Source organism: Cynara cardunculus, unplaced genomic scaffold (assembly GCF_001531365.2).
Source record: "Cynara cardunculus var. scolymus isolate 2C unplaced genomic scaffold, CcrdV1 Un_Scaffold_1561, whole genome shotgun sequence".
Lineage (NCBI taxonomy): Eukaryota > Viridiplantae > Streptophyta > Magnoliopsida > Asterales > Asteraceae > Cynara > Cynara cardunculus.
Window position 1 is genome coordinate 7,649 of NW_020200796.1, and position 10,957 is coordinate 18,605.

Sequence of the window (10,957 nt, forward strand, 5' to 3'; positions counted from 1 at the left end):
TATGCTTTTTAGGTCAAAACCTAAACCCTTAGGATATTAGATAACCAAATTAGGAGTTCCCTTCAGGTTTCTAAAAATGCATTTTACAGCGATCAGATGGGATTTCTTAAGTTTAGATTGATATCGTGCACAAAAGCAAGTAGAATACATGATATTTAGTCGACAAGCTGTAAGATACAGAAGAGAGCCGATCGTTCCTCTATAAACAGTTATGTTTACAGGATTTTCATTTGGATCCTTGTTGAGAGAGAGTGGAGGAACCATAGGAGTCTTCATAGATGAGCTGTTAGAGAGATCAAACTTTTTTAGCATATCACGAACATACTTACTCTGACTGATAAAGATACATTTATCTGATTGCTTGATCTGGAGACCTAAAGAGAAGGTTAGTTCTCCCATCATACTCATCTGGTATTCTTTCTTCATGTGATCAACGAAACAAGAACATAAAGAGGGATTAGTGGAACCAAAAATAATACCATCGACATATGTTTGGACTAGAATGATATCACCTTTAACTTTCCTAAGAAATAAGGTCTGGTCAATCTTTCCATAGACGAATTTCTCAGAGATGAGAAACGAGGAGAGGGTATCATACCAAGCACGTGGAGACTTTTTTAACCCATAAAGAGCTTTATCTAAACGATAGACATGATTTGGATACTTAGGGTCAAGAAACTCTAGAGGTTGTTCAACATAAACTTCATCTTGAAGTTTTCCATTTGGGAAAGCGCTCTTTACATCCATTTGGTAGACTTTGAAGTCTCTATGGGCAGCAAAGGCTAGGAAGAGTCGAATAGCTTCGAGTCTAGCCACTAGTGCGAAGGTTTCATCATAATCGATTCCTTATTCTTGTCTATAACCCTGAGCAACAAGTTGAGCCTTGTTACAGTTTACCACAACTTCTTCATCTAACTTGTTGTGATAAACCCATTACGGCTTTGGACACTGGAGAATATCCAAGGAAGATTCCTTCATCACCTTTGGGATCGAACTTTCTCAATTGATCACGGTTGTTAAAAATATAACACGTGCAACAAAAGATATGTAGAAAGCTGATAGAGGGATTTCTGTCATGGAAGAGTTCGTAACCTGTCTTCTTGAACCTCTTAACAATCAGCGACCGATTTTGAGTGAAACAAGCGGTGTTGACAGCTTCAACCCAGAAATGAGTGGGAAGATGAGATTCGTTGAGCATTGATCGAGAAGCCTTAATGATTGTTCGATTTCTCCTTTCAGCGACCCTATTTTGCTGAGGAGTTCTCAGTAAAGAAAAGTTTTGAGAGATTCCCTTGTCCTCAAAGAAGTTATCCATAGTATTGTTTTTAAATTAAGTTCCATGGTCACTTCTAATAGATTGTACTTTAATATTATTAAGTACTTCTATCTTCTTTATGAACAAAATTATTTCTTCAGGTGCTTCACTTTTGGATCTAAGAAAGAAGACCTAAGTACATACTTCTTTCCAGCAATAGATTGCACGTTCACTATACCAAAGAGATCCATGTGCAGTAGCTGAAGAGATGATGTCACTGAAGAGATTTACTTGGACTTGAAGCTAGCTCTTGTCTGTTTTCCTTTCTCACATGCTAAGCAAAGAGATTTCTTTGCAAAGGTGTGTTGAGGAAGACCAATGACGAGATCATTTCTAGACAACTCACTGAGTGTCTTGAAGTTAAGATGAGAAAGTCGTTTGTGCCACAGCCAGTTGACATCTGATGAAGCTTTAGAGAAGAAACAACTATTCTCAGTGAGAAAATAATCCATGTTGATGATGTAGACATTCATCCATGTTGATGATGTAGACATTCTCTAGACGAGAGCCGGTTAGAGCAACCTTATCATCTTTGTCGTAGACATAGCATGAATTCTTAGAGAACTTCACTTTAAATCTTTATCACACAGCTGACTGGTGTTGAATAGGTTGTGATTCAGTCCTTCTACATGTGCAACACGCCTGAAGGTGGTTGCACTGTTGGTTAATACACCAAAACCATTGGTATATCCTTTTATGTTTCCTCCAAAGGTCACGAAAGGGCCTCTTTCTTCCTTGTAGTCGATGAGCAGGGATTTGTCTCCGATCATATGTCTTGAGCATCCACTATCGAGATACCAAATGCCTTTGACTTCCTATACAAAGGAACAGTTTAATAATGCTTTAGTACCCATTCTATTTGGGTCCAACAATGTTAGAGGCAACATCTACTGAAACTGAAGAACTAGTGTTAATAGAAGGCTTCACTGAACCTGAAGTGGTTTCAGTGGGATTAGGAACAACTTTTAACGCTAAAAGAGTAGAATCTGAAGGTGTTTTCACTGAGTCTGATGAAGAGGCTTCAGTGGTAGGAGGAACAACACTGACGTTGAAGACTTAGTGTAAGTAGTTGTCTTCACTGAGCCTGAAGAAGAGGTTTCAGTGGATTTCTTCACCTTAGTTGTTTTAAGAACCTTAGTGGTAGATTTCGCCTTGGTAGATTTCTCAACCTTAGCTACTTTCTTGCCCTTGGCTGGGGGACCAGCCTTAGCGGCAGAAGGACACTTACTAGCAATATGTGTAGTTTCACCATATTGTCTACACTTCCTATAGCTGAAGCTAGCTTTAGGGATAGGAAGTACCAGAGTAGAAGAGGGACAAGCTCCAAGGATTCCCTTCTCATTAGTTCTAGGAGGAACTTTTGAGGATTTGGAGTCCTTAAGTGAAGAATTCACCTTGAGCTTAGACTTAGATTTTTGAGAAAATTTAGATATCTTGGTCCCTGAAGAAGAAGAAGATGAACAAGCTGAAGGAATAGATTTAGATCTATGTGACTTGTTAGCCTTCTTAGGAAGAGGTATTGTGAAAATAGATTTACCTTTGTCTTTGCAATTTTAACCTCAAAGAAGTTCCATCAAGATGACTCTCAGCAAGAGAAGACTGAGAAGAAGAAGAAGTGTTAGGAATAGAAGAGACAAAGGTACCAAACTTGAGCATGGACCTGTCTTTGACACTATCTTCCTGATCATAGGAGAAGCCTAGACTAGTCGTTATCTTGGCAGGGATCTGAGCGTTAATGATCTTAGAGGCTTTGACAGAGGCTTTGCACCATCCTTCAATGGTAGCCTTCTCAACCCTGAGTTCAGCAATTTCTTCCTCATGCTCAGTGATAGACTGTTCACATTCAATAATGATGGTTTGGTTTACAATGATCTGATCTTTAAGATCTTCCTCGATCTTGGTTAACTCTTTGATCTTGGAATGACAAATCTTTAACTGTTCTTGAAAATCAAGATTAAGCATTTCTACTTTAGATTTGCCATTCAGGGCATTGTAAATGTCAACCGTCAACGTATCTAACGCCAATAGGCTAGAAGAGGAAGAAGAAGAGGGTTCATTCAGGAGACATACCTGAGCAGGAGAGGATGATGAGGGATCATGGGAAGTTGACGTCTTAGAAGTTTCTTCCTTGACATTCTTGGCCATTAAGCAAAGATAGGCCATGTCTTCCTTATCAGATGATGATTCATCAGACGAATTAGCCCAATCATGCTCTTCAGCGACAAGACCTTTAGCCTTTCACTGGGAACTCTTCGTCTTCTTATACTTTTCCTTCATCTTCAGGTATTTATCATCTTTAGCTCTGAAGGAGAAAGGGGATTTCGAAGATGGCATCGCAACCTTCTTTGACCTGAATTCACCAGCAAAGTGACCTTTACAGTGACAATTGTAGCAGACCTCTAAAGCCTTGTCAATAGTATCGAACTTTAGCTTTTCCTTAAATGCTCAGCGTGAGAGATCTACAAAAATTACTTTTCCTGATGAATCTTCTAAAAGACTTAGTTAAAAGCGCCAGTGATTCATCAAAGTCTGCAAGGTCAGACTCTGATAGATCCTCAGAGTTAGTAGAGTATAACTCAATTATAGTAACAGGAGGAAGAACTGAAGAAAAAGAAGAAGATGGGAGTTCAACAGAAGAATCTTCAGAGATCAAAGCTAACGGAGAGCTTTTCATGTCTCTGGAATCCTTGATTAGACTCCTCTTCAGTTGTCGAGACTGCTCATGGTTGAGTAGTATCTCATATAAGGTGCTAAGAGAGAGAGAGAGAGATAGAGATGACATGTCATTGGACATCTTGAGACACATGGCATAAGTATCCCAAGATTCTTGTAAACATTCTAGAAACTTCGTTAAAGTTTCAGAGTTGGAATATTCTCTGCCAACTGTCCTTAAATCAATAAGAAGACAATTAAACCTTTGATGTAATTCAGGCAACGCCTCAGTCTTTCCATAGAGAAAGCTTTCATATTGTCTTACTAAGTTTATCTTCCTCGATTCTTGTACCTAAGAGGTACCTTCATATTGAACACAGAGAGTGTTCCACATGGATTTCGAGGTTCTAAGCTTCATCATAGAATGATAGACCTCGTCAGGAAGAGACATAGCTATTATAGATCTTGCACAAGTATCTATTGCTATCTTCTTCTTGTCTTCTTCACTCCACTGATGAGGGAGCTTAGAAATCTTCTGTTCAGGAATCGCGACAGTCGTAGCTGTTTCGGGAACAGCCGAAGATATAGCATATGGAACATAAAGTCCATTTTCTATATAGTGTGGAATCTCAGGATCCACACCCTCCAAGAAGAAAGACATCTGATTCTTCCAAAGACTAAAGTTATCTTTGATAAATCGGGAAGGTTTGGCAAGGAAGTCATTGTCGTGAAAGTTTGTGCTTGTGTTTTGCAAAACCATTTGAAAGCAGTAAATTATGTAGAGAAAGAGAGATAATAAAATGAAGAAAAACAACTAAACAAGAAGAGAAGAAAACACTGCTCTGATCCCACTTGCTGGTCCCGATTGGGTCTACAAGAGTTTTATAGAAACAGTTTGTGGGGGAGGGGGGTGAATACAGACATAGAGAACTTTCAAATTTAAAAATATATATTGATAAAGAAATATCACTACAGATTTTTACAAGATTGTATGCGGAATTAGACAAGGTAAAGATAACCTGTCTAAAACAATCTATGTTTACACACATATATTCTTAGCAAAGAGAAAAGATTAGTTGAAATATAAAGAAGGAAATAAGTTCTTCTTGGTAAGAACTTTTAGAATACTTGAGATGGATTCTAACTTGCTTGAAGATAAGCGTAAGTGTTCATTTAGATGTGTGTGTTCTCACATAAGAATTCGTAGTCTGCATGGATACCCATTGCATTAAATGCACATATAATGCAATGCAGTAGGGTTAGAACACGCGTCAAGCTTTTAAAGAAAAGCTTGTCATTTGCTACAGTGAATAGTACAAAAGTCTATTCATGAGCAAACATCATTTCTTGGAGTTGGTGGGTAATATAGTCAACTAGTCGGCTTCGTATCATACTATACTCTACAAATGGTATGGGGTTGTCCTCTGTGTGTGGAAGGACAAGGCAAAAACAATCTTGCACAACAAGCTTTATTTGATCGCTGAATTCTTGAATAACACTAAAGGTCTCTTCAGCATTCGCTGAGGCTTAGGCAGTCTTCACACATATATTGACCAGGTTGTAATCACTGAATGCCGCTTCAGATCACGAACGCGCCAGTCTCTAATCTTCAGTTTCAGTCATCGACTTTCGCTGAAGGTTCTTTGGTGTAAGTTTTGTCTTCTTGAAGTATCGCTGTCACTGTAGGATTTACAATACATGTTTCAGCGATCACTGAACAGACTCAGTGATGATCGTTGAAACTGAAAGACAGAAACATAATACTTCGTAATAGATAAAAGGGATTATCATCAAATCAATGAGAGAGAGAATCAACAACATATTGTAATAAGATGTAAATACTTCATAATATAGTAAAAATATTAGTATGGATATACATACACACACACATATATATATATACATACACACACACACATATATATATATATATATATATGTGTGTGTGTGTGTGTGTGTGTGTGTGTGTGTGTTGTGGGGGGAGGGCTCAAATGAGAATCCATGTAATTTGTGAAAACATGAGAATAGTCTATAAGCCAAGCATTGTGTTTTAAATCAAACTTTAAGAGAAGTGAAGGGATTCTTCAAATTTAAATTAATGTTAAAAACTTTTTAGAAATACTAAATACGTAGAAGGGTAAACCTGGAAAAAGCCAAGCATTGTGTATTTGTTTAGACCACTTAACTGTATTCAAACCCTCTGTAATCGTCTGCCTTTTATAATAAAAAGTCAAAACGACTTTGTTAACACTGCTCATGTGCTGCCATTCAATATATATATATATATATATATATATATATATATATATATATATATGGTTGGGTTTACGTGAGACCAAAGGTTTTTCGTGAGACCCGTAAGACCAATTTATGGTCATTGATCAACTCTATAAGTTAATGATCTAACGATCTAAATTGCACGGTGGTAATTTTGTGATTATTGAGAAATCTCGTTGCTTTTATGAATGTTTAGATTGTCAGATTATAGATCTAATCCAAGGATTGAGAATTGGTCTTACGGGTCTCATGAAAAACCATTGGTCTCACATGATCCCAAGTCTATATATATATATTTCCTTCTTGAAAATGTTAACCATGCTACATGGTCTTGTATGCTCGTAGAGCATTTCTAGCGTGTAGGTTGCTTCAATGCCTTTCAATATTAACCATGCTATTGCATCCGTGTTGTATAAACGGGAATCCTGACCATAAAGTGTGGTTCTTCAACTGAATGTCATAGATTATTTTACGTTCTTCAACTGATTGTTAAATTACCACATTGTTATTGATTTGTCATCGGTTAGGGTTGTATCGCATATTTATCACACTATGATCGAATATGCAGATACATAAACGGTTGAGACATGAGATTGGACGTGATCAAATTATAATCGAGAAATCATGGGATAATTACAATTAATTAAAATAACATAAGAATATATAAAAAAAATACCTAATTACATTAGGGCACTTATTTATTTATTTTAAATTAAATTATTAGTTAAAAAGTTTAGAGACCAACAACTGGTCTCATATTTTCGCAAAACAGAAAGGTTTTCGTTTAAACTCCCCCTTATATTCACATGTGAATATACTCAAAATATGAAATTTGAAAACCATGTAAAAAATGAAAGAAAGAATATATTAATATGGGTATTAAATTTAAGAGAATAAAACATTCATTTTTTAAATAATTTGTTTAATTAAAAATTTATCATATATAAAATAATTTAGATTTTTTTAAAGTATGATACAACAGTTTTATGGAGTTTTAGTAAGGAGACTATTATAACATGTGAACTACGAACTTTAATTTTAAAATATTAACGTTAATAAATTATTAGAAGGGTACTCATATAATATAGCGAGATATATTTTGATTTTATTATTTTATTTTATTCTTTATCTTAGTCGATGTTATAGTATGGTCTTATATGATTTTAGAAAAGCGATTATGTTTTTATTTTTGAATAAAATATAAATTTAAAATATCATAAAAATTTGACAAAGATATAACGATATTGATATCAAATTAACTATTTAAAATTCCTATTTCTTGTGTAACTTTTTATTTCGATTTTTTAATTATAATTTAATTTAGTTTCAATAACGAAGTAATTTATATTTGGTTTAATAATATAATTTTCTTATAAAGATAATACTTAATAATTTTGTTAAAACTCGATAATTATCTTAATTATATTTTAAATTTTTTATATTTTAAAATGAGATATTTATCATTTATTTGATTATGTTTATCCGCAGTTAGTTAAACGAATTCAAACATGGAGCTTTAATAAGTTGTACTTATGCATAATTTACTTGTAATCTTGAATTTTAAGTAATATGAATCAATATACAGTACTTCATACATAAAAAATGATTTTTAAATTTTTTTATTAAATATTTTATAATATAATATAAATACTTAATATTTTATACGTTGTCTAAGAGTTTGTTTCAGATTCTTTTTAGAAATAAATTCATCGGGGACAATCAATATTTTAGTAACCATGAGGATTAATTATTGTTATTATTATTATTTTTTGATTTACCTGAATATCCAACTCGTTATGTATGCGCTTTGCAGGTAGCCTGAAGTCACCGTATTTGAACCTCCGTGGCCACAAAGAGATTTTTATTCTTTCTTGGATTCGAACCTGGAACCCCCAAACATTTTTGACCTTTGGAGCCTAAACTCAAATCAATCGGACACCACCCTTATAATTGAAGATTAATTATTAATAACGAATATCGTGAATATTTATGATAAATATCACAATAAATATTCATATAATGAAAATCATCAATAATTATTTACAAATAAAAATTTATGATATCATTGATAAATAATATTTATTATTATTTTTGTATATATTCATTATGAATACTTAAATCTCAAGTTTCTTGAAAAACTTACGATTTTAAATAAAATTTTCTAATATAGTAAGATTTTAAATAAAATTTTCTAATATAGTAAAATTTTAATAATATTATTATTATTATTATCAAGACCTATTTGAAATATTAAATCATAAATAAATTATTTTTAAATTAAACTTTGTATCAATTTTGAAAGTAAAAAAAATGACAGCAAAAAAGGGAAAATTGAGCAGAAAAGGAAAAGAAAAAGGGTATGGTCAAATTAGGCCTCGAAGACTTCTCTTCCATCATCAGTTTCCACCATCTTTATCGATTTTCTTCCCATTTTTCTTTCTTCTACTTTCAAATTTCTACATTTCTTTTTTCTATTTTTATGGACATTAATTATTAAAATTTCTTGTTTTAGATTATAGTTATTAAATCTTAAAATACGTAAAGATTGTAATTTAATCGACATACTTGTAATTTCATTACAAATCAATATATAATTGAAAATTGTATGAAATTTTCCATATCATTATACTAAATCACGATTTTTAGCAATTAAAGTGATTTTTTTTTTAAATTATTAACAAACTAACATCTTTTTTTAAGAAATTTTGGAGATTTGAAAAAAAAATGTTTCACAGCTATGATAAACTTCCCTTTAAAATAAAGAAAAAAGAAAGAAAGAAAAATGAAGAAATCTCTAACACTACAAGGAAAATGGATTTTAGAGAAGGAAGTTTTAGAGAAGGATTTGGAAGTGTATCTAAAGGTGTTGTTTAGGGAAGAAAATACATGAAAAAGGTGAAAAATGTACCTGAAGATAAGATGACTTTCAGAGAAGGATTTCAAACCTAATAATATGCTATGTATATCGGTCCTAAAGCTTTTAGAGACGCTTTTTATATAAAACGTCTCTAAAAATCGACTCAAAAGCTTTAGAAACACTTTCTACTTTTGTCGCTAAAGAATAAAATATTTTTATTTTTATTTTAAAATTAAACAAAAGGTAAGCTTTTCTATTTTTAATAAATCAAATCTATATAATAAAAGTATTACTGAAAATCAAACGAAGAGTCGGAGAGGAGATACGAGAGTCCCTGTATAATTTATCTTCGATTTTTCAACAATCGGTGTGATTTCTCTTTGCTTTATCTTTGATTTCGATCTTCGATTTCGTTTTTTGATCGAGTTTGAGTTCAATTTGTCTCATATGTTCGATTTAGGGCTTGAAGATTCATCGAGTTACAGTAGGCGACTTCAGTTTAGGGCTTGTGGATTATTACTATACTGTTAGTTGTATTCTTGCATCTACGTTGGTGTTATTACTATTTTGGTAAATAGCAATGAAGCTCTATATATGGTATGTGGATAGATATATTGTTGTGAAATTTGAACCGATATTTTAGTGATTTATCTCAGTAGACTGGCTACGCCAATGGGCAGACACCATCACTCCAACATAAGTGAATTTTTATTACCACTTCTTTTCCCATAGCATTTTATCTCATGTTTAACTTTGGTGAAAAAAGCATTCATGAGTGAAGATAAGTGGTAACAAATAAAATACAAACATTGTTAGCATATACTCAAAACACTATAATTAAACTCTTATTTGAGATATAGATATCGATAGATATAGAAACAGTCACATCTATGTTGTTATGCACACACACAGAAACAGAAACAAAACACATTAGCCCTGTTACATGTGTCTGTGTCTGTATATATATATATATATAATATATATATATATATATATATATATATTCATCTTGATGTGTGTGTGCATATGTATTTGTACATACAAGGTTTTGATGTTTGAAGTGGCTGCATAGCTCCATCAATTTAATTGGACAGCAGCAGCAGGGGAGTTTCTGTTTTATGTGTGTGTGTGTGTGTATAAGATGAAATGGAAACAACATATTCTATTTCTAACAATATGAAGAAACTTGGTTAAATGTCTATATGGCAAAGAGTTGGTTAAACTTTGACGGTGTAGACAACGGCTGGTGGTGAAGAGTTGCCAAAGAAGCTGCAACTCTATTCATTTTCATGAGCAGTTCCTCTTTTCGTGTTCGTATTGCTCTCAACTTAAAAGGTTTTGTTATTTGATTCATTATTTCTCCTGAGATTGCGTATTGTGTTGGTTTGTATACGCTCTTAATAAGCATTTCAATTACAGATATTTAATTTGAGTCTGTTGTTTGTCGTTTGCCAACAGGACTTGATTATGAATACAAAGCCATCAATCGTTCAAACGAGAGCAGCACAGTCCTGGTAACAAACTAAAATTGTTCAAAAATCTCATCAAGTTCTTTTTTCCACTCCCAGGGTTTAGTTGTTGTATTGTTTTGATATGATATTATGTTATCTATGATCTTAATCTTTCAATTGAGTTGCTGAAGAAATTGTTTTGCTGAAGTTTCTAATGTTCAGTAAGTACTTAATGAAAGACAACAGAAAATATGTGCCTGCAGTGTAAAATATTTACCTAGGCTCCATAGATGCTCTAAATGAAGATTAGCAAAAATAGCATGGAAACACTTCACCAGTAAGCTATACTACATTGATAAGCATTTAGACCTATATTCTAATTATAAATCATAAAGCACAAAGTAC

At 33.2% G+C, this 10,957-nt stretch overlaps 1 long non-coding RNA gene across 1 annotated transcript; it reads left to right on the top strand.

Annotated features, from left to right (window-relative positions):
• Positions 1 to 10,381: 10,381 nt before the first annotated feature.
• On the top strand, positions 10,382 to 10,957 carry LOC112502541. Its single transcript, XR_003067720.1, has 3 exons — positions 10,382 to 10,436; positions 10,560 to 10,649; positions 10,816 to 10,957. It is a non-coding gene; the product is annotated as an uncharacterized LOC112502541 (long non-coding RNA).